Source organism: Zingiber officinale, chromosome 9B (genome assembly GCF_018446385.1).
Source record: "Zingiber officinale cultivar Zhangliang chromosome 9B, Zo_v1.1, whole genome shotgun sequence".
Lineage (NCBI taxonomy): Eukaryota > Viridiplantae > Streptophyta > Magnoliopsida > Zingiberales > Zingiberaceae > Zingiber > Zingiber officinale.
In genome coordinates, this window is record NC_056003.1 from 62,599,488 (window position 1) to 62,621,167 (window position 21,680).

Consider the following 21,680-nt stretch of genomic DNA (forward strand, 5'->3'; position numbering starts at 1 on the left):
CCGGGTTTGCAAATCCCGAATTTAGTAGGGTTAACTAGGTTATCTAAACCTAGGGACGACTGTGGGAGTCTAACCCATGGATATCTGATCCAGTACAGTGCCACTGAAAATAAAATACTGAATAGCTAATACTTACTTATTTGGTTGTTTCTAGGTTATCTGAACCTAGAGCTAGGTTATCTAAACCTAGAGGCGACTGTGGGAGCCCACCCATTGGATATCTAATCCATATAAGCTGTAGTAAACTGAAAGTACTGAAGAAATGCTTCTAACGCACCTAACTGAGCCGTTAAAAATGCCGAAGGTGCATTTTTGCTAAACTAGCTATTTTATCGAACACCTAGTGTGCCCGAACTCTCCTCTCTATTAGGGAGACCACTTCTAGGCACCCGACAACGTCTAAAACCCCAACTACAAAGGGAATACGTGTCCGGCCCATCTAGAAGTGCTCACTAAACCCCTAAATCTGCGAGGAGGGTCGAATTCACCCTATGCGTCGATAAAAATCTGCAATATAACTAATCTAATGACACATAATCAAACGGAAGCTACTTATACTGCAGGTGAGGGGTTTTTTACCTCGTACGCTAGTTTCCTTACGGTTCTAGTCGCTAGGTTTCCGGAGAAGATGATCCTTTCGATAGTTTTCTTGCGCCAACACGTTCCTCTCGCGAAGGGGAGCGTCCTGGTGTCGGAGCCGCTGCCGGAAGATGTCTTTGGGGGCCTAGCCTTGGTGCGCCGAGAGAAAGAGGAAGAGAGATTGGCGTCGGTGAGGGTTTGGAGAAAAGTGGCGTGAGGTTTGTGAGGAGAGGGCTGCCGAACCAAATTAAAAACCCCAACCCACACTTAAGTTTTTTCCTATTTATATTAAGTGGATAACCCGATCCAACTCTAATATAAATATAATTGGTTCTCCTTTCTCTCAGCACGGCCCTGCTGGGTTCACCGGTTACTAAGGCTAACTAAAAGTTATCGGATCCGAGAGGTCCCGGGTTCGATTCCCGCTTAAGCCCTTTTTATTCTTCTAATTAGTTTTGCTACTTCCGCTACTCGGAAAATTCCGGAAAAATATCTAAAAATCCCAGAAAAATCATAGAATAATTCTAATGCAAGTTTGAGAATTTTTGGGCGTTACAATCCTCCATACCTTATAAAAAGTTCCTCATCGAACTTAGAACAATTCTGGGTACTTCTGTCTCATGCTGGCTTCTGTCTCCCAAGTTGCCTCTTCTGCTGTGTGACTTTGCCAAATGACTTTGACTAATGGTACTTCCTTGTTCCGCAATTTCTTAACTACTCGGTCTATTATCTGAATAGGCCGACTATCATAGCTGAGCTCCTCGCGGATCTGTACCGACTGGGGCTCAATCACCTGGGTGGCATCTGGGGTATGCTTCTTCAGCATAGAGACATGAAATACGTTGTGGACAGCTGACATTTCCTGGGGTAGCTCTAGCTCATATGCTACCTTGCCCACTCTTCTGCTGATAAGGTATGGTCCCACATATCTGGGACTAAGTTTTTGTTGGAGTGTATACTGAAAGCCTAAGCTTTGTAAACATTCATTATGAATAAAGAATCACATTTGGTCTAATTATCTACATTTGTTTGTAGTTGTTCATTTAATTTATATTGTAGATAACATAGTATGTGGTGTCACATACAGAAGATGATGTTATCAGTACCTTATAAATTATAAACAGTAGCTCACGACCAGAATGGAAAGGAACAAACCATTAGAAGGTCGTAGTGTAATTAGGTATTAGTTTATCTTGACTATATAATTACACTAGTACACTCAGAGTGTATTGAGTAGGACCATTTGAGGTCGTTTCTTTTATACTGACTTTATAAAGGAACAAAGACCTCGGTTATTATGGAAGTGTGTGCTCTTAATCCTAATATAATAACAAGCACATATATTTGATATTTATTTCTTTAATTTATCAATGGGTGAGATTTAGTTCGATAAATCAATAAGCCCGATAAATTGGGAAATGATATCACTTATAGTGTGTGTTGTTGATTATAGAAGGAAACAGTGTCCTAGAGATACTAGGTTGATAATGTCCCCAAGAGGAGCTCATAAGGATTGTCATGTTAAACCCCGCAGTGGACTTAGTCCGACATGACGATAAGGTTGAGTGGTACTACTCTTGGACTTAGACATTAATTAAATGAGTTGTCGATAACTCACTTAATTAGTGGACATTTGATATCTTAAACACAGGAGACTAACACACTCATAATAAGAAGGAGCCCAAAATGTAATTTGAGATTGGTGCGGTAGTTCAATGATAGTTCTCTAGTGGAATGAATTATCATTGATAAAATTAAGTTGTGTGTTCGAGGCGAACACGGGATGCTTAATTTTATCGGGAGACCAAAACTAATTCCTCCTCTCGGTCCCTATCGTAGCCTCTTATTTATAGAGTTCTATACCCACCTATACCCACCTTCTATACCCACCAATGAGGGGCCGGCCAAGCTAGCTTGGGAACAAGCTAGGGCCGGCCTAGAGGTGGCCGGCCCTAGCTTGAACCCAAGCTAGTAGGGCCGGCCAAATTAAATTAAAAGAAATTTAATTTTAATTTTTATTATTATGTGGAAGATATAATTTAAAGAGAATTAAAATAAAATATCTCTCTTGTAAAATATCTACAAAGATTAAAGAAAGAGATTAGATCTCTTTCCTTATTTGTAGATTGGAGAGATGTTTTATTTTCTCTTTAAAAATTATTCACATGTTGATAAAATTAAAATTATAGAAATTTCCTTTTATCAACCATGAAGAGATTTTAAAGAGAAATTTTATTTTTTAAAATTTCCGGAAACAAATTAGGAAGTTTTAATTGTTGATTAAAACTTGTCCAATTTGTTCTCCAATGATGTGGCCGGCCATTGAAGTTTGATTTGGAAAATTTATATTATTTTTCTAAATTAAATCATGTCAAGGAAATTGAGGAAATTTTATTGTAATTAAATTTCCTAATTTGCCTAGGCCAAGGAATATAAAAGAAGGGGTGAGGGTGCCTTCATGGGATAACCCTTATTATTTCTCTTCCTCTCTTATTCTTTGGTGTGGCCGGCCAACACCCTTTCCCTCTCTTCTTCTTGTGGTGGCCGAACCTCTCCCTCTCCCTTGGAGCTCTTGTGGTGGCCGGATACTACTCGGAGAAGAAGAAGAAGAAGGAGAAAAAGCTAGCATCTCTTGGAGCTTGGTTAGTGTTTTGATTTTCTTCCTTGGTGAAGCTTCCTCTTTGTTGGCCGAACCTAGCTAGGAGGAGAAGAAGGTGATTGGTGGTTTCTCGTCTCGGAAGATCGTTGCCCACACAACGTTCGAGGTTAGAAGAGGAATACGGTAGAAAATCAAGAGGTCTTTCTAGAAGGTATAACTAGTAGTTTTTCCTTTTCCGCATCATGCTAGTTATTTATGGAAATAATACCAAATACAAGAGGCTTACGTTCTAGAATTTCGAATATATTTTTCGAAGTTGTGTTCTTTGTTTTCTTCTTTTCCTTGTGATTTGATTGTTCTTTTTGGTTAACCTAAAGTTATTTTAGGAAATTAAATATTAGCTTTCTATTAAAGGTTTTGTCTAGTCGGTGGTGGTTGCTCCCATATCCAAGAAGGCCATGTGCCTCGCCACGTCAGTACTGGGAACCTTTTATGGAAATTAATATTTAATGGAATTAATAACTTAAGGAGACTTGGGTCGAACGTGTTAAGTTCCGCAGGAGATCCAAGTCAAAACCTAAAAGAACAAATAGATTAAGTTTTGGATCAAACGTGTTAAGTTCCGCAGGCGATCCAAAATTTAATTTAAAAGAACACATGGTAGCTAGGAAAAGGTTCAGACCTTTGTACAAAATTTTTGTACAGTGGAACCTATAGGTTTTCCGAGTAGCAACCAACAATTGGTATCAGAGCTAGGTTTTGCCTCTGTGTATTTGGTATTTAGTTTAATTATGCACATGTCATACATAATTTAGGCAGGTTAATAGTAGGATGTGCTAACTCTATGGATGCAGGATCCAACTATTATGGCTTTTAGTTATTATGTGTGTGATTGGACCCTTGGACATGTCAAGGGCATTTATATGTGTGTGCATGATTGTATTAAAATACAGCAGGAGCTGTATTTAGTTTTATTAGGATTTTATTTTTGATCTAGATACATGTACATTCCTTTTATGGAATATAGGATCAAAAATGTAAAATTCTATTTATGTCGCGGATCGAATCTTGCAAAGCGTGGAACCTTCTAAGGACCAGAGGCGCAGCGGAACTAGGAGCAAGATGGATGCGACAGTTAGACCCGGTGGCGGTGGCCAAATATGGCAGCAGCTTCGGATGACAACACACGGAAGACAATTAAAGATAAAAGCCATAATAGTTGAAAATTAGATTTTCTATTTATTGCTTTTATATTGTGTTGTGTGTGCATGTTAGTTTACAAGTTTAGTAGGCTAGCATAGTTAAAATTCCTCATTTATAAATAACTAAGTGGGAGAGGGATTTTTAAGTAAATCCCATGGTCTCCATTACTGGTTTGTAAGTGATGCAAACAAGCTTGCGCGTTGGCTCTGAGTGCCTTCCTCCATAACGGATGAGCTTGTTTGCGGATCACTAGAACATACTTCCATTTTTGGATGACTATAGGAAGTTAATTAAGAGCGTGTGATCTTCCCCAACGAAAGGGGCATAATCTTATTAATGGACTTAGTGTCAAGTAATGGTGTACACTTAGACACATCTAATAGTATCCTCCCCAACGGAGTCACTGCTATTATTTGTGTGACCAAATAATACCAACTATTAATTTTATTTGTCAAAAAGTTAGGTTGACAAGATAATAAAATTAATGGGTTAAAACCCTCCTTTTACAAAATGTTGAATTTGTATACGTCCACACTAACGTGGCATACAAAATTCACGGTGTTATGAGGTGTTGGTTAATTTAAAATAGTATTGTTTGATGAATCAATATTATTCTAAATTTAGAGTTCTGACCAAAAGTTATTTGTGATTCTTAGGATGACTTTCAACCCACTGTCCATCATACTTCAACAAAATAGACTTACTGGACCTAATTACATAGATTGGAAAAGGAACCTGGACATTGTTCTTTCTGCTGAAAGCTATAAATTTGTACTGACTGAGCCTTGCCCTGAAGTACCCACTGGTGAATCTACCCAAGAGGAGATTAAATATCATAGGAAATGGGTAAAAGCAGATGAGATAGCGCGGTGTTACATTTTGGCTTCAATGTCAAATGTATTGCAACATCAGCATCAAGATTTACCAACAGCTTATGATATTATGAACAATCTCAAGGAACTCTTTGGTCATCAGGATATGGCTTCTAGGCAAGAATCCATGAGAAAGATAATGACAGCCACCATGCAAGAGGGTACTCCTGTAGGGATCATATCCTAAAGATGATGGCTTATCTGAATGAAATACAGATCCTTGGAGGAGAAATTGATGGGGAAACCCAGATCGATATGATCCTCCAAACGCTACCTAGAAGTTTTGAGCAATTTCGCCTGAATTACAATATGAACAAAAGGGTATATTCATTGGCGGAACTACTGACAGAACTTCAGGCGGCAGAAGGATTGTTTCGTCACAATTCTCATATTCACTATACTGAAAATGGTTCTACTTCTAAACCGAAAGGAAAGAAGAAGAAGAAACAAGTTGGTTCAGCAAAGAAAGTGAATAAATCTCAGAGTACGGGATTTAAAGTTGGAGTGAAGAAGCCAGGCAGGACATTGGAAGGCGGACTGTCCTCGTAGGAACCAAAACAAAAGTATATCTCATGCTCTAGTTGTTGAAACATGTTTAGCGGTGTTATCTACCAGCACCTGGTGTGTAGATACGGGAGCCACTGATCATGTCTGCAATTCCTTGCAGGGGTTCCAAGAAACCCGACGACTATCTGAAGGGGAGATTACCGTCTACATGGGCAATGCTACTAAGGTGGCAGCTGTTGCAGTGGGAGACGTCTACTTATCTTTTAGTAGAAATAGAAATTTGGTTTTAAGAAATTGTCTTTATGTACCCAGTTTTAGAAAGAATTTAATTTCAGTTTCTAAACTGTTTTTAGATGGATATTCAGTTTCTTTCAGTAACGATGTAGTTATTAAAAGAAATAAAGTGATTATCTATTCTGGTGCATTAGTTGGCAATTTGTATATTTTAAATCCAAATTCTTCCACAAAGCAAAACATGGAAATTTATAATTCATCTTCTAATTCTAATAAGAGAAAAGAACCTTCAGAAATGAACCAAGCATATCTTTGGCATCTAAGGCTTGGTCATATTAACTTAAGTAGGATTCAGAGGCTTATAGCCGATGGACTTTTAAGTTCATTAGAGTTGGAAAATTTTCCAACTTGTGAATCTTGCTTGGAAGGTAAAATGACCAAGAGGCCTTTTAAGGCCAAGGGGTATAGAGCCAAAGAAGTGTTAGAATTGGTTCACTCTGATTTGTGTGGTCCTATGTCTGTCCAGGCAAGAGGAGGTTTTGAATATTTTGTCTCTTTTATAGATGATTATTCAAGATATGGATATATTTACCTAATGCGCCGCAAGTCCGAGTGCTTTGATAAGTTCAAAGAATACAAGGCTGATGTAGAAAAATGATTAGGTAAAAGTATCAAGACACTACGATCTAATCGTGGTGGCGAATACCTCTTAGGAGAGTTTAGGAATTACTTATCAGAGGTCGGGATTCAATCCCAATTGTCTGCACCTGGAACACCCCAACAGAATGGTGTAGCAGAACGAAGGAATAGGACTCTTATGGAGATGGTTAGATCAATGATGAGTTATTCAGAATTACCAAATTCGTTTTGGGGATATGCTCTGGAAACAGCAGTATACGTTCTGAACTTAGTACCTTCTAAATCTGTTTCTTCTACTCCCATAGAATTGTGGAATGGGCGAAAACCCAGTCTAAGACATATTCGGATTTGGGGTAGTCCAATATAGAAACCAGATCTTGATAAGTTAGAATCTCGTACAGAAGTTCGCGTGTTTGTGGGATATCCCAAAGGAACGAAAGGAGGTTTATTTTATAGTCCTAAAGACCAAGGTCATTGTTAGCACCAATGCCCGCTTTTAGAAGAAGACTATATAATGGATCACAAGCCCAGAGTAAAATTGTTTTAGAAGAACTTAGAGAAGACACGTCTACTTGAGTAACAAGACAAGATGAAGTACCACAAGAGACGCAACACGTGTCACACATGATACACAACCACGAATGCCTCGTCGTAGTGGGAGGGTTGTGAGGCACTGAGAGATTCATGTTTTGGGAGAGTCTTGAACTTGATCCGGGTAAACATGAACCTGATCCCCGGTCATATGACGAAGCACTCCAAGATACAGATGCAACATCTTGGCAAAAGGAGATGAATTCTGAAATAGAGTCTATGTACTCTAATAAGGTCTGGGAGCTTGTAGAACCATCTGATGGTGTAAAAGCTATTGGATGCAAGTGGATCTACAAAAGGAAAAGAGGGACAGACGGGAAGGTAGAAACCTTCAAAGCTAGGCTTGTTGCAAAAGGGTACACTCAAAAAGAGGGAATCGATTATGAGGAAACCTTTTCACCGGTAGCCATGCTTAAGTCTATCCGGATACTCTTATCCATTGCTGCTCATATGGATTATGAGATTTGGCAAATGGATGTCAAGACAGCTTTCCTTAATGGAAGTCTTGAAGAGAACATCCATATGAAGCAACCAGAAGGGTTCATTGAAAAAGGCAAAGAGCATCTATTGTGCAAGCTCAATCGGTCTATTTATGGACTGAAGCAAGCTTCAAGGTCTTGGAACATCCGGTTTAATGAAGTAATCCAGTCATATGGATTTATTCAAAGTCCGGATGAGTCTTGTGTATATAAGAAGTGTAACGAAAATGTGGTGGTATTTCTTGTACTATACGTAGATGATATTTTGTTAATTGGCAACAATGTCAAGGTATTATCAGACGTAAGGGTATGGTTGTCCAAACAATTTGATATGAAGGACTTAGGAGAATGTGCACACATTCTTGGGATCAAAGTTATAAGGGATCGTAAGAAAAGAATGTTGTGTCTATCCCAAGCTTCATATATAGATACAATCCTTGCTCGTTTTAGCATGCAGGATTCCAAGAAAGGTTTCTTACCTTTTAGACATGGAGATAGAGATAGAGGACATGAAAGCAGTTCCTTATGCTTGGTTGTAGGAAGCCTAATGTATGCAATGCTATGTACGAGACACGATATCCGTTTTGCCGTGGGCATGGTCAGCAGATATCAGAGTAACCCTGGACAAGGACATTGGACTGCGGTAAAGCATATATTAAAGTACCGGAGCAGGACTAGAGATGATATGCTAGTTTGCCAAGCAGATGATCTGCTCCCTGTGGGTTATACTGATTCAGATTTCTAATCGGATAGGGATAACAGTAAGTCTACATCAGGCTATGTGTTTACTTTAGGAGGTGGAGCCATTTCATGGAGGAGTGTTAAGCAGAAATGCGTTTTGGACTCAACCATGGAAGTTGAGTATGTAAGCCTCTGAGGCGGCTAAAGAAGCGTATGGCTCAGGAACTTTCTAATGGATTTAGATGTGATTCTGGTTTGCCCAAAATCATCACAATTTATTGTGATAATAGTGGTGCAGTTGCAAACTCGAAGGAACCACGAGCTCATAAGGCAAGTAAACATATAGAGCGCAAGTACCACTGATACGAGATATCGTGAGCGAGGAGAAGTTATCATCGCCAAGATTGCATCAGCATATCCTTTCACTAAGGCCCTTCGGTGAAAGCTTTCGATCGGCATGTGGAGGGAATGGGAATCAAATGTATGGTAGAAGATATGGCAGCTTAGTCATTAGTATAAGTGGGAGATTGTTGGAGTGTATACTGAAAGCCTAAGCTTTGTAAACATTCATTATGAATAAAGAATCACATTTGGTCTAATTATCTACATTTGTTTGTAGTTGTTCATTTAATTTATATTGTAGATAACATAGTATGTGGTGTCACATACAGAAGATGATGTTATCAGTACCTTATAAATTATAAGCAGTAGCTCACGACCAGAATGGAAAGGAACAAACCATTAGAAGGTCGTAGTGTAATTAGGTATTAGTTTATCTTGACTATATAATTACACTAGTACACTCAGAGTGTATTGAGTAGGATCATTTGAGGTCGTTTCTTTTATACAGACTTTATAAAGGAACAAAGACCTCGGTTATTATGGAAGTGTGTGCTCTTAATCCTAATATAATAACAAGCACATATATTTGATATTTATTTCTTTAATTTATCAATGGGTGAGATTTAGTTCGATGAATCAATAAGCCCAATAAATTGGGAAATGATATCACTTATAGTGTGTGTTGTTGATTATAGAAGGAAACTGTGTCCTAGAGATACTAGGTTGATAATGTCCCCAAGAGGAGCTCATAAGGATTGTCATGTTAAACCCTGCAGGTGGACTTAGTCCGACATGACGATAAGGTTGAGTGGTACTACTCTTGGACTTAGACATTAATTAAATGAGTTGTCAGTAACTCACTTAATTAGTGGACATTCGATATCTTAAACACAGGGAGACTAACACACTCATAATAAGAAGGAGCCCAAAAATGTAATTTGAGATTGGTGCGGTAGTTCAATGATAGTTCTCTAGTGGAATGAATTATCATTGATAAAATTAAGTTGTGTGTTAAGGGCGAACACGGGATGCTTAATTTTATCGGAGACCAAAACCAATTCCTCCTCTCGGTCCCTATCGTAGCCTCTTATTTATAGAGTTCTATACCCACCTATACCCACCTTCTATACCCACCCAATAGGGGCCAGCCAAGCTAGCTTGGGAACAAGCTAGGGCCGGCCTAGGTATAAAATTGGGTGGCCGGCCCTAGCTTGAACCCAAGCTAGTAGGGCCGGCCAAATTAAATTAAAAAGAAATTTAATTTTAATTTTTATTATTATGTGGAAGATATAATTTAAAGAGAATTAAAAATAAAATATCTCTCTTGTAAAAGATCTACAAAAGATTAAAGAAAGAGATTAGATCTCTTTCCTTATTTGTAGATTGGAGAGATGTTTTATTTTCTCTTTAAAAATTATTCACATGTTGATAAAATTAAAATTATAGAAATTTCCTTTTATCAACCATGAAGAGATTTTAAAGAGAAATTTTATTTTTTAAAATTTCCGGAAACAAATTAGGAAGTTTTAATTGTTGATTAAAACTTGTCCAATTTGTTCTCCAATGATGTGGCCGGCCATTGAAGTTTGATTTGGAAAATTTATATTATTTTTCTAAATTAAATCATGTCAAGGAAATTGAGGAAATTTTATTGTAATTAAATTTCCTAATTTGCCTAGGCCAAGGAATATAAAAGAAGGGGTGAGGGTGCCTTCATGGAACAACCCTTATTATTTCTCTTCCTCTCTTATTCTTTGGTGTGGCCGGCCAACACCCTTTCCCTCTCTTCTTCTTGTGGTGGCGAACCTCTCCCCCCTTGGAGCTCTTGTGGTGGCCGGATACTACTCGGAGAAGAAGAAGAAGAAGGAGAAAAAGCTAGCATCTCTTGGAGCTTGGTTAGTGTTTTGATTTTCTTCCTTGGTGAAGCTTCCTCTTTGTTGGCCGAACCTAGCTAGGAGGAGAAGAAGGTGATTGGTGGTTTCTCGTCTCGGAAGATCGTTGCCCACACAACGTTCGAGGTTAGAAGAGGAATACGGTAGAAGATCAAGAGGTCTTTCTAGAAGGTATAACTAGTAGTTTTTCCTTTTCCGCATCATGCTAGTTATTTATGGAAATAATACCAAATACAAGAGGCTTACGTTCTAGAATTTTGAATATATTTTTCGAAGTTGTGTTCTTTTGTTTCTTTCTTTTCCTTGTGATTTGATTGTTCTTTTTGGTTAACCTAAAGTTATTTTAGGAAATTAAATATTAGCTTTCTATTAAAGGTTTTGTCTAGTCGGTGGTGGTTGCTCCCATATCCAAGAAGGCCATGTGCCTCGCCACGTCAGTACTGGGAACCTTTTATGGAAATTAATATTTAATGGAATTAATAACTTAAGGAGACTTGGGTCGAACGTGTTAAGTTCCGCAGGAGATCCAAGTCAAAACCTAAAAGAACAAATAGATTAAGTTTTGGATCAAACGTGTTAAGTTCCGCAGGCGATCCAAAATTTAATTTAAAAGAACACATGGTAGCTAGGAAAAGGTTCAGTCCTTTGTACAAAATTTTTGTGCAGTGGAACCTATAGGTTTTCCGAGTAGCAACCAACAGTTTTCCCTTCTTCCCAAAACGCATCACTCCCTTCATGGGAGCTACTCTGAGGAACACTGTATCCCCGACTGAAAACTCTAAAGGTCTGCGCCGTGTATCAGCATAGCTTTTCTGGCGGCTCTGAGCTGTCTCTATCCTCTGGTGGATCTGCTGTATAGCCGCTGTGGTATCTGCTACTAGATCTGTTTGAAGTTCTAGTTTTTTCTGTTCACCACTCTCATACCAGTAGATTGGAGATCTACACCTCCGCCCATAGAGAGCCTCTTAAGGTGCCATGCCGATAGTGGCCTGATAGCTGTTGTTGTATGCAAATTCTGCTAAGCTCAGATATTTGCACCAACTTCCCTTGAAGTCTAGGGCACACGCCCGGTATCTTGAGTACCTGATTTACTCGCTCAGTCCGACCATCTGTCTGAGGATGGAATGTTGTGTAACTTTGACCCAATGCTGACTGTACACACTCCCGGAAGTGTGATGTGAATCTACTGTCTGAAATGATGGTTCGTGGGACTCCATGAAGTCCGACGATCTCTGAGATACAACCGAGCTAGCTTCTCCATAAAGTAGGATATCTTGATAGCTAAGAAGTGAGCTGATTTAGTCAACTCCGACTATTACCCGATGGCGTCAAAACCATTCGTGGTTACGGGCAGTCCCACTATGAAATCCATAGAGATATCCTCCCACTTCCATTCGGGAATCTGAATGGGCTGCAACTCCCAGTTCCGATGTTACGCCTTGACCCTCGACAGGTGAGACGGATGCTAACATATCTGATGTCTCGCTTCATCCCGGGCCACCAAAATGTTTCTTGGTCTTGATACATTTTAGTGGAACTGGATGCATCGCATAGGAAGTCTTGTGAGCCTCATCTAAAATCTGTCTCCGTAGCTCCTCCGATCCGGAACACAGAGTCTGCAAAATACAACACCCGCTATCGGACACTCTGAATCCTCTACTTGATTCTGCTAGCCCTTGCTTGATTTTCTGAATTTGAGGGTCCTGCTCTGAGTGGCTGAATATCACCAAGCAAGGTAGACTCTAAGGTCATAGTAGAGAGCTGTCCAACGATGAGTTCAAGACCAAAATCTACGATCTCCTTGTAGGGGCGGTGACATGGTCGTAAGAGATAATAAGGTAGCCTTGGATTTTCTGCTAAGTGCGTGGCTACCTTATTGGCTTTCCTAGATGGTAGAGGATGTCTATATCATAGTCTTTGACCAGCTCAAGCCTATTCAGATCCTTCGAGTGAAGAAGTACTTCGGACTACGATGATCCGTATACACTCTGCACCGAGCTCCATATAAGTAATGTCTCCAAATTTTGAGACTGCTGCAAGCTCAAGGTCATGAGTAGGGTAATTCTTCTCATAATCCTTGAGTTGTCTGGAGGCATAGGCGATCACCTTGTCGTTTTGCATCAGCACTGCTCCTAGTCCCAACTTAGAGGCATCACTATAGATGTCAAAGCTGCTGGTGTTGTCCGGTAGAGCCAAAATGGGAGCACTTGGTCAATCTCCTTTTTAGCTCATTGAAGCTGTTCTCATAGTCCTCTGTCCACTGAAATTTCCTGTTCTTTCCGGTAAGATGTCGGTGGGGAGGCTATCTGGAGAAGTCCTCTATAAACTTCTGTAATATCCTGCTAATCCCGAAAGCTCCCGATTTCGTTGGCGTTCTTAGGTCTCTTCCAGTTATTTACTGCTTCTATCTTCTTGGGATCTACCATAATACCATCCTTTGAGATGATGTGACCGAGGAAGGACACTGATCTAACCAAAATTCACATTTCGTGAACTTGGCGTATAGATGGTTCTGTTGCAATACTAGTTTCAGGTGCTCTGAGTGTTCTTCCTGAGTTCCTGAGTAGATAAGAATGTCATCGATAAACACAATAACAAACTTATCTAAATACTCCCTGAATACTCTGTTCATGAGATCCATGAATGTAGCTGGAGCATTGGTCACGCCAAAGGGCATGACTACGAACTCGTAGTGTCCGTATCTGGTTCTGAATGCTGTCTTGGGTATATCCCCTTCTTTAACCTTGACCTGATGATAACCTGATCTGAGATCTATCTTGGAGAACACTGCTGCTCCCTTCAGCTGGTCGAACAGATCATCAATTCTGGGAAGGGGATACCTGTTCTTGATTGTGACTTGGTTCAGTGATCTGTAGTCTATGCACAGTCGCATGCTTCCATCCTTCTTCTTCACGAACAATACAGGCGCTCCCCATGGTGAGTGACTCGGGCGTATGAAACCCTTGTCAAGCAGCTCCTGTAGTTGCTCCTGAAGTTCCTTCAGTTCTGCTGGAGCCATGCGATAAGGCGCTTTGGAGATAGGATTTGTACCGGGAATGAGCTCTATCTCAAAGTCAATCTCCCTGTCTGGTGCTAAGCCTGGTAACTCTTCAGGGAAGACTGCTGGGTAGTCACATACGACTCGAACCTCTACTAGCTGTTGGTCCTTGTCCTGGCTGGCGTTGACTACGTGTGCTAGGAATCTTGTACATCCTGAATCCAGTAGCTTCTGTGCTTTCATAGCTGAGAGAAACTTCTTGGCCTTTCTCTTTGGTTCTCCCCTGTATTCAAATTACACTGCCGCTTCAGGTTGGAAGATGACTTTCTGTTTACGGCACTCTATGGTAGCACCGTATCTGATCAGAAAGTCCATTCCAAAGATAACGTCATAGTCGGTCATTTCTAGCACTATCAGATCACAAAAGAGCTCTCTGCCTGCTATGATGACCGGCACTGCTCTGAGCCAGTGCATGGATGTCATGATCTCTCCACGAAGGTAGTCTTGCAAAATCGCCACGAGTACCTCGGGGGTCTTTCTAATTTTTCGGAGAACATCCTGGCTATATATGAATGGGTTGCCCCAGTATCAAATAGAACAGTAGCACTATACTGTAAAATGCTAATCTGACCTGTAACAACTGCCGAGGCATTGGCTACGTCCTCTCTGGTGAGTGAGTAGATCCTCGCATTCGCCATAGCTGGCGGGGCTTCTAATCTGCCCTGGCTGATAAGTGGACCTTCTAGAGCGGCCTGCATCTAGAGCGGCCTGCATGCTGAATCTGCTGTGGCTGAGGAAGACCGGTCTTGTTCGGGCACTGCTTGGCCATGTGCCCTTCTTGTCCACATTCAAAGCATCCTCGTGTGCCCTTGCGGCAAACCCCTAGGTGGAATTTCCCACAAGTAGCACACTTTGGATAGCTGGGTCGCTTGCTAGATGGTCCTCCTTTTGGGTCACTCCCTGATTTACGCTTGCTGTTGGAGTTCCCTTTCCAGTTAGAGCTGTGGCCTTGCTGTTTTTGAGTGTGAGAGCTTCCTTGGCCTTTGAATTCTGAGGAGACCTGCTTCTGTTGCTTTATGCTGTTCTGGTAATGCTCTGTGGTCAAGGCACTGCTCACTAACTCCTCTGTGGTTTGTGGCTTATGTATGCCACCAGCCACGTTCACTGCTATCTCAGGCCTCAGCATCTTGAGCATCAACCGGATTCGTTCCTTCTCTGTGCTGACTAGCTCTGGGCATAGACGAGCCAACCTGTTGAATTTCTTCACGGCTTCCTCAACTGAAAGAAAATCAGTGAACTCGTCGTAGTGGCGGTTTGTAACCCATGTGAAAGAACTCCTCGAAGAATTCTTTCTGAAGTCACCCATGACATCCGGGTTCACCGGCGCTTCATTCGATTCTTTCCCACCACATCGTCGTCTCTGTCGGCGGAGGCACACTTCACCTTCTCATGTTCCGGCCAGCTCCAATCGTGCTCTCCAGTGTTTTGAACCAGGCTTGTGCATCCCATGGTTCACTAGTGCACGAGAAGTTCTCGGCTTCTCTCTGCCACTGGATCGGATAAGCTTCCTTTCTTGGCTCACCTCTGGGACTCTGGTCTTGGTCTGGTGCCGGTGAAGTTGGTGGTGGAACCTCTAAGACTACCGGAGTCGTCAAATTCGGTTCCGGGGTGACGGGGTACTCTGTGATTAGCCTTTAAGGTGCCTATTTCACTGGCTGTAACTGAGCCACTAATGTTGTAAGGTCTGGAGGAGGCACTGAACTGCCTGCCTCTTGCTGGGGCTCAGTAGCTAGTGCCCTTCTAGCTGGGCGTCCTCGTGCCATTTCTAAAGACATAGAGAACATAACATAACTAATGTAATCACAGTTATATAACTACTGATATCATGTTTAAAACTATCACATACTAACAAGCAGTAGGCATATAAACATGAACTGTAATAACAAAACAAGGAGCATAAATAAAGTAGAGGTATTCTTACTTGGAAGCTGCAGGTACAATGCTGATGTGTGTGTAGGAAGTATGGAACTTTGCTCTGATACCACTCTGTAACGACCCGCCTCCTACTGTCTAGGCTGCGAGGCCGATCGCTACAGTTATGCTGTGCTGGACTATTAATGCGGAATGAAAACTGCTCTAATTTGAAATTTTTACTGAACTAAATGCTGTAAAGTTTAACTCAGTGTTCTGAGTGTACCTAGTAGTTGTACACATGCTAGGAAAGATAATCTATGCCTCTCTGATGTCCTACTAACTGTAATTAGGCATTTCAATCGATCCATGAATCGATTGAGCTGTCGGATCGATCCAGTGATCGATCCAGCTTGATACTGGCACGGAAACAAAACCCTGGATCGGTCGGCTGACCGATCCATGAGCTGAGATGCTTCTGTATGCGACTGGATCGGTCTACCGACCGATCCAGGAGCACACTGATCGGTCGGTAGGACCGATCAGTGGCTCACTGATCGGTCGGCTGACCGATCAGTGAGCTTCGGTGCTCACTGTTCGCATATGGATCGGTCGGCTGACCGATCCTTAAACAGATGTCAACTCTCTGTTCGCGCACGGATCGGTCAGCTGATCGATCCAGTGGCACAACCTACACTCTGATCGGTCTGTAGACCGATCAGAGTTCTGATTTCAGCCCTGAAACTCTGATTTCAGCACTTGGGCGTGCCAAAATCTCACATATGAGTTATACACTACATGAGGAACATTCTAATGACATAAAACTAGTATTCTAACATAATTACTAACAACTTAAACCAATCTTCCATGAGTTAAACATTCTAACGTTTTAAAGTGCATAAAACACGAAAACTAAAACTAATGAACTGTAAAATGCTATAGTAGGTGCTACATCCCTAGAGGATCTTTTATTCCAGTTCCTGCCACACACACCATCCTTTGCATTGTCCTCCAGCTCCCTCTGCTAGTCCATCTTTCCTTTACCTTTATCTGCAGTATAAGGAAAAATAGTATCTGTAAGTTTAAAGCTTAGTAAGAAACCATCTACCTCACAAAACATGCAAGCGATGCAAATATGCTTTAGAAATCATGCTATTTGAAAACATGCATTGAGCTCATTAAAGCATGGCATACTGAAACATGGTATAAACACTGAAACATGGCATGCATCATAAACTAAGCATATAATTATATCATAGCATCAACTAGAATAAACTATGCTGAAAACTGAACTGAAACTGAACTATAATTGAGCTAACTAGTGTTGTTCTGATGCTATAGTCACATATCTGAATAAACTTTGAAAGCTAATAGATATAAGTGAAAATACATAATCATGTTGTTTGGGCCCGGCAACTGTACTTGCTGTGCGCGCATCCCTAACAAGACCCGGGTTTACAAGTCCCGAATTTAGTAGGGTTAACTAGGTTATCTAAACCTAGGGACGACTGTGGGAGTCCAACCCATGGATATCTGATCCAGTACAGTGCCACTGAAAATAAAATACTGAATAGCTAATACTTACTTATTTGGTTGTTTCTAGGTTATCTGAACCTAGAGCTAGGTTATCTAAACCTAGAGGCGACTGTGGGAGCCCACCCATTGGATATCTAATCCATATAAGCTGTAGTAAACTGAAAGTACTGAAGAAATGCTTCTAACGCACCTAACTGAGCCGTTAAAAATGCCGAAGGTGCATTTTCGCTAAACTAGCTATTTTATCGAACACCTAGCGTGCCTGAACTCTCCTCTCTATTAGGGAGACCACTTCTAGGCACCCGACAACGTCTAAAACCCCAACTGCAAAGGGAATACGTGTTCGGCCCATCTAGAAGTGCTCACTAAACCCCTAAATCTGCGAGGAGGGTCGAATTCACCCTATGCGTCGATAAAAATCTACAATATAACTAATCTAATGACACATAATCAAACGGAAGCTACTTATACTGCAGGTGAGGGGTTTCTTACCTCGTACGCTAGTTTCCTTACGGTTCTAGTCGCTAGGTTTCCGGAGAAGACGATCCTTTCGATAGTTTTCTTGCGCCAACACGTTCCTCTCGCGAAGGGGAGCGTCCTGGTGTCGGAGCCGCTGCCGGAAGATGTCTTTGGGGGCCTAGCCTTGGTGCGCCCAGAGAAAGAGGAGGAAGAGAGATTGGCGTCGGTGAGGGTTTGGAGAAAAGTGGCGTGAGGTTTGTGAGGAGAGGGCTGCCGAACCAAATTAAAAACCCCAACCCACACTTAAGTTTTTTCCTATTTATATTAAGTGGATAACCCGATCCAACTCTAATATAAATATAATTGGTTCTCCTTTCTCTCAGCACGGCTCTGCTAGGTTCACCGGTTACTAAGGCTAACTAAAAGTTATCGGATCCGAGAGGTCCCGGGTTCGATTCCCGTTTAAGCCCTTTTTATTCTTCTAATTAGTTTTGCTACTTCCGCTACTCGAAAAATTTTGAAAAAATATCTAAAAATTCCAGAAAAATCATAGAATAATTCTAATGCAAGTTTGAGAATTTTCGGGCGTTACAGGCTGGGTCGAGCGGCACTGATGCGATCAGGTGGCAGCGACGGCAAACAGGCATTCAGCGCTTGACGACATCGCAGGGGCAGTATGGTTGGGACCTCATGAGGGGAAATAAGGGCGATGACATGGGTCTGGAGAAGAGAGGAGAGGGCAATAGGGTGGCGCTCGTGGTACTCAGCATCTCATCATCAGTGATTGACGGTGATGAAGGGAGAAGAAGGGAGACGAGCAGCGCAATGAATCGGGGAAATGGGAGAAGGGAATCAGCGATGTGAAGAGATAGTGCTAGGTTTTCTATATATATACTAAAGGTTAATTAAATCCAACTTTGGTTTATTAAAATCAATCAACTCTCACTTTAATTGGGATATCTAAACCGACTTTCCCTAAGCCTAATTAATCCATCCCTTAAACATGTCATACGTGCATTGTTTAAATCTCAAAAAATATCTAAAAAATAATGAAAAATTCAATAAGATTATTTCTAAAATAACTTTATTATTTAATTATTATTTGGGTCATGTATTTTACATTAAACATGGAGTGCATCGTTTGCCTGATCCACGTGGTCCAAGAGCCCAAAGGGGTTCTAGACGCCTGGAATAGGCCCATTTAAAGGCCTTTAACCCGGAGCTTTAGAACAATAACTACAACGACTTTCTCTTCTACTTGATGCTCTGAAAATGCTCCTGTAACGCTATGAAGCTATTGGTATCAGAGTCATAGGTTTACGAGGCCTATTTCTTCATATTTTGGATTTTATGATTTGATTTCTTGATGTGACTTTTCGAGTTTTGGGACTAAGTAGCGATAGGATATCTTCAAGCTATAGGAGATATGTTTATGTACTGTTATCATTCACCTTGGTTGATACTTGTCTAGTTATTTATAGCATGTATGACATGTGTTGGGTCAGTCATTGTTTAGGTCTATCAATTACTACTAGAGATTTGAGATTTGGGTAATCGTTGATTGATTGATTAATTGATGCTCTTCTATCGATCTGTAGGATGGATTCTTTGGATTAATTAGCAAGGTTATACTATAGAGAGATTACCAGATCTCATGGTATATCTTTGAGTATTAGATCAAATGGAGATCCATGATTCACATTACAATTTTGGCAGATTTTACAACTAGACTATGAGTATAGAGCTCTGTTTTGGAATAGCTTTCTACCCTTAGACAGATGGACAGTCTAAGCGCACTATACATATGTTGGAGGATTTGTTGATAATAGGTGTTATAGATTTCATGTGAGGACCATTTGTGACTAGTAGATTTTACCCACAATTGGCTAGATAGGAGTATGGGAGTAGCGGAAGCAGGGTGAGCTCATAACCCACAAAGTCATCCTTTAACGGTTGGAGATTTGTTCATAATACTAGAATGGTGTAGTATATGGGTATGTTGCTTAGTTGTTATCCTTAGATGAGGATCCCGAAGGTTGAGCAGTAAATTTAGGGACCAAATTTTTATTAGTGGGGGAGAATGTAAAATACGGTACCCAAATAAGAATTAAATAATAAGATTATTTGAGAAATAATCTTATTGGATTTTTCAGAAATTTTAAAAAAAATTGGGAATTTAAATGGAGGTTGAATGAGACAATTTAAAGGGATAGATATATTGGAATTGGGGAAAGTTTGTTTGGAAATGCCCAATTAAAGTGGGAGTTGATTAAGGAATTAACTTAGATTTAATTAATTAAACCTAAGTTATTATATAAAACCTAATCTTCTTATTCTTCATCCCCGATCCCTCTCTTCCTCCGTCGATTCCCTCTCGCGTCGCTGTGCCACCCTGACCATGAGACGTTGGCGTCCAGCGCTACGAGCCACTAACGTTGTCGTCTTGTCCATTGTCGCCTCCCATTACCGACGCTTGTTTCCCATCTCAAGCCCTAGCGACCATCGCTGGGATCGAGTCCAACGGATCGCTCCAAGCTGTTGAGCGCCACCCAAACACCACCTGAGAGTTGCATGTCCAATACTCTTCTCCCGTTCTCCACCGCTAGCTGAGATACCTTCTCCTCCTCTAATCGTCGAGTTCGTCCGATCATTGCCCTCTCTGAGTCACTAATCCTCATGTGGGTAGATTTTTGGCCAAGAGGCGAGATCTGTCCCCTATCTTCGATCTCCCATTGTCACACCTCTACGCATTATGTCTCCGACTATCGGGTTATGCTTACTCTAGCCGATCTCTACCTTAGTGTCGGTATCACCCTATCTATTGCCTCAGCTCATTGCTGCAACGACAACTCGATTCCATCTAGGAGAGATCTTGGATCTAGTACAGGGGTAAGTCAAGCTCAGTGTTAGATTAACATGGATTGATTTCATACTTTGTTTGGGATGTTGAGATTAGCTATATGACTGATCAGTGTAGCTCCGATGGGGATTAGATCATGGGAGGTTAGTTGCGGTCACCGGATCTTCTACTCCAGCCATCTTTCTGCGTCTAGGACCAAGGTTGGACCTCACCTCCTGGTCAGATGTGAAGCTCCTGGCCAAAATCCCTCATACAACATTGTTCCGGCCAACAACTATTTTGACCAGATTTAAGGACTGATTGAGGTGAGTTTTTGTTCAATTTTGGAGTTATTGCAGAGTTGATTAGTAGGTTATTCTAATTTGTTGAGGAGAAGGGGATGTTGAAGGAATTTGAGTTTGTTTATAGAATGGAAATCATCTGTCTGTATTGTTTTGGTAATTCAGCTGTCGATGGTGATTTGTGGATTTAGGTAAGTTGTGGTGGTAATTTCATATATATGAACTAAATTTTATTCTAGTTGTAGAATGGTAAGGGCAATTTCATATCTCGTTCAAGTGAGCCATCATTTTGAGGATATGATCTCTCACGGGTGTCCCCTCAATCATGGTAGTGGTCATCAGGTTTCTCATAGCCTCTTGCCTGGCAGCCCGATTCTGGTGTCCAAAGAGTTCTTTGAGATTGTACATCATGTCATAGGCAGTAGGCATGGGTTGATGTTGATGTTGCAGCACATTTGACATAGAAGCCAAAATGTAACACCATGTCATCTCATCTTCCTTGACCCATTTCCTATATCTGTCAATCTCCTCTTCACTAGAATCGCTATCAGACACATTAGGACAGACCTCAAAATGTACAAACTTGTATCCTTTAACAGTTAAGACAATTTTCAAGTTTCATTTCCAATCAATATAATTGGGACCAGTAAGTTTATTTTCTTTTAAAATAACAGCAAAAGGATTGAAAGTCATTTTGAAATCCTGAGAATCATAAAATATTTGGTCAAAACTTTAGAATTTAAAATAATATTGATTCCTTGAATAATATAATTTAACTTCACCAACACTTTAAAACACCGTGAATTTCAAATGTCACGATAGTGTGGACTGTTAGCTAGAGCCCTAGAGCCAATCATTTGATGATTGTATTTTGGACTTATTGTATCATATTCTATTTAAATAAAGGCATTTGGATTTTGGTTATTATGCTTATTTGTATTAGTGCCAGATAAAATAAGTATAGTAATGTCCTTGAGTAGAAGGTTCTTACCTATATCAATCGATTGGTTGAATCGA

General features: G+C 40.8%; 1 long non-coding RNA gene across 1 annotated transcript; it reads left to right on the forward strand.

Annotated features, from left to right (window-relative positions):
- The first annotated feature begins 19,873 nt into the window (after window positions 1-19,873).
- LOC122025089 lies at window positions 19,874-20,901 on the forward strand. Its single transcript, XR_006123597.1, has 2 exons — window positions 19,874-20,411; window positions 20,495-20,901. It is a non-coding gene; the product is annotated as an uncharacterized LOC122025089 (long non-coding RNA).
- Window positions 20,902-21,680: the final 779 nt, after the last annotated feature.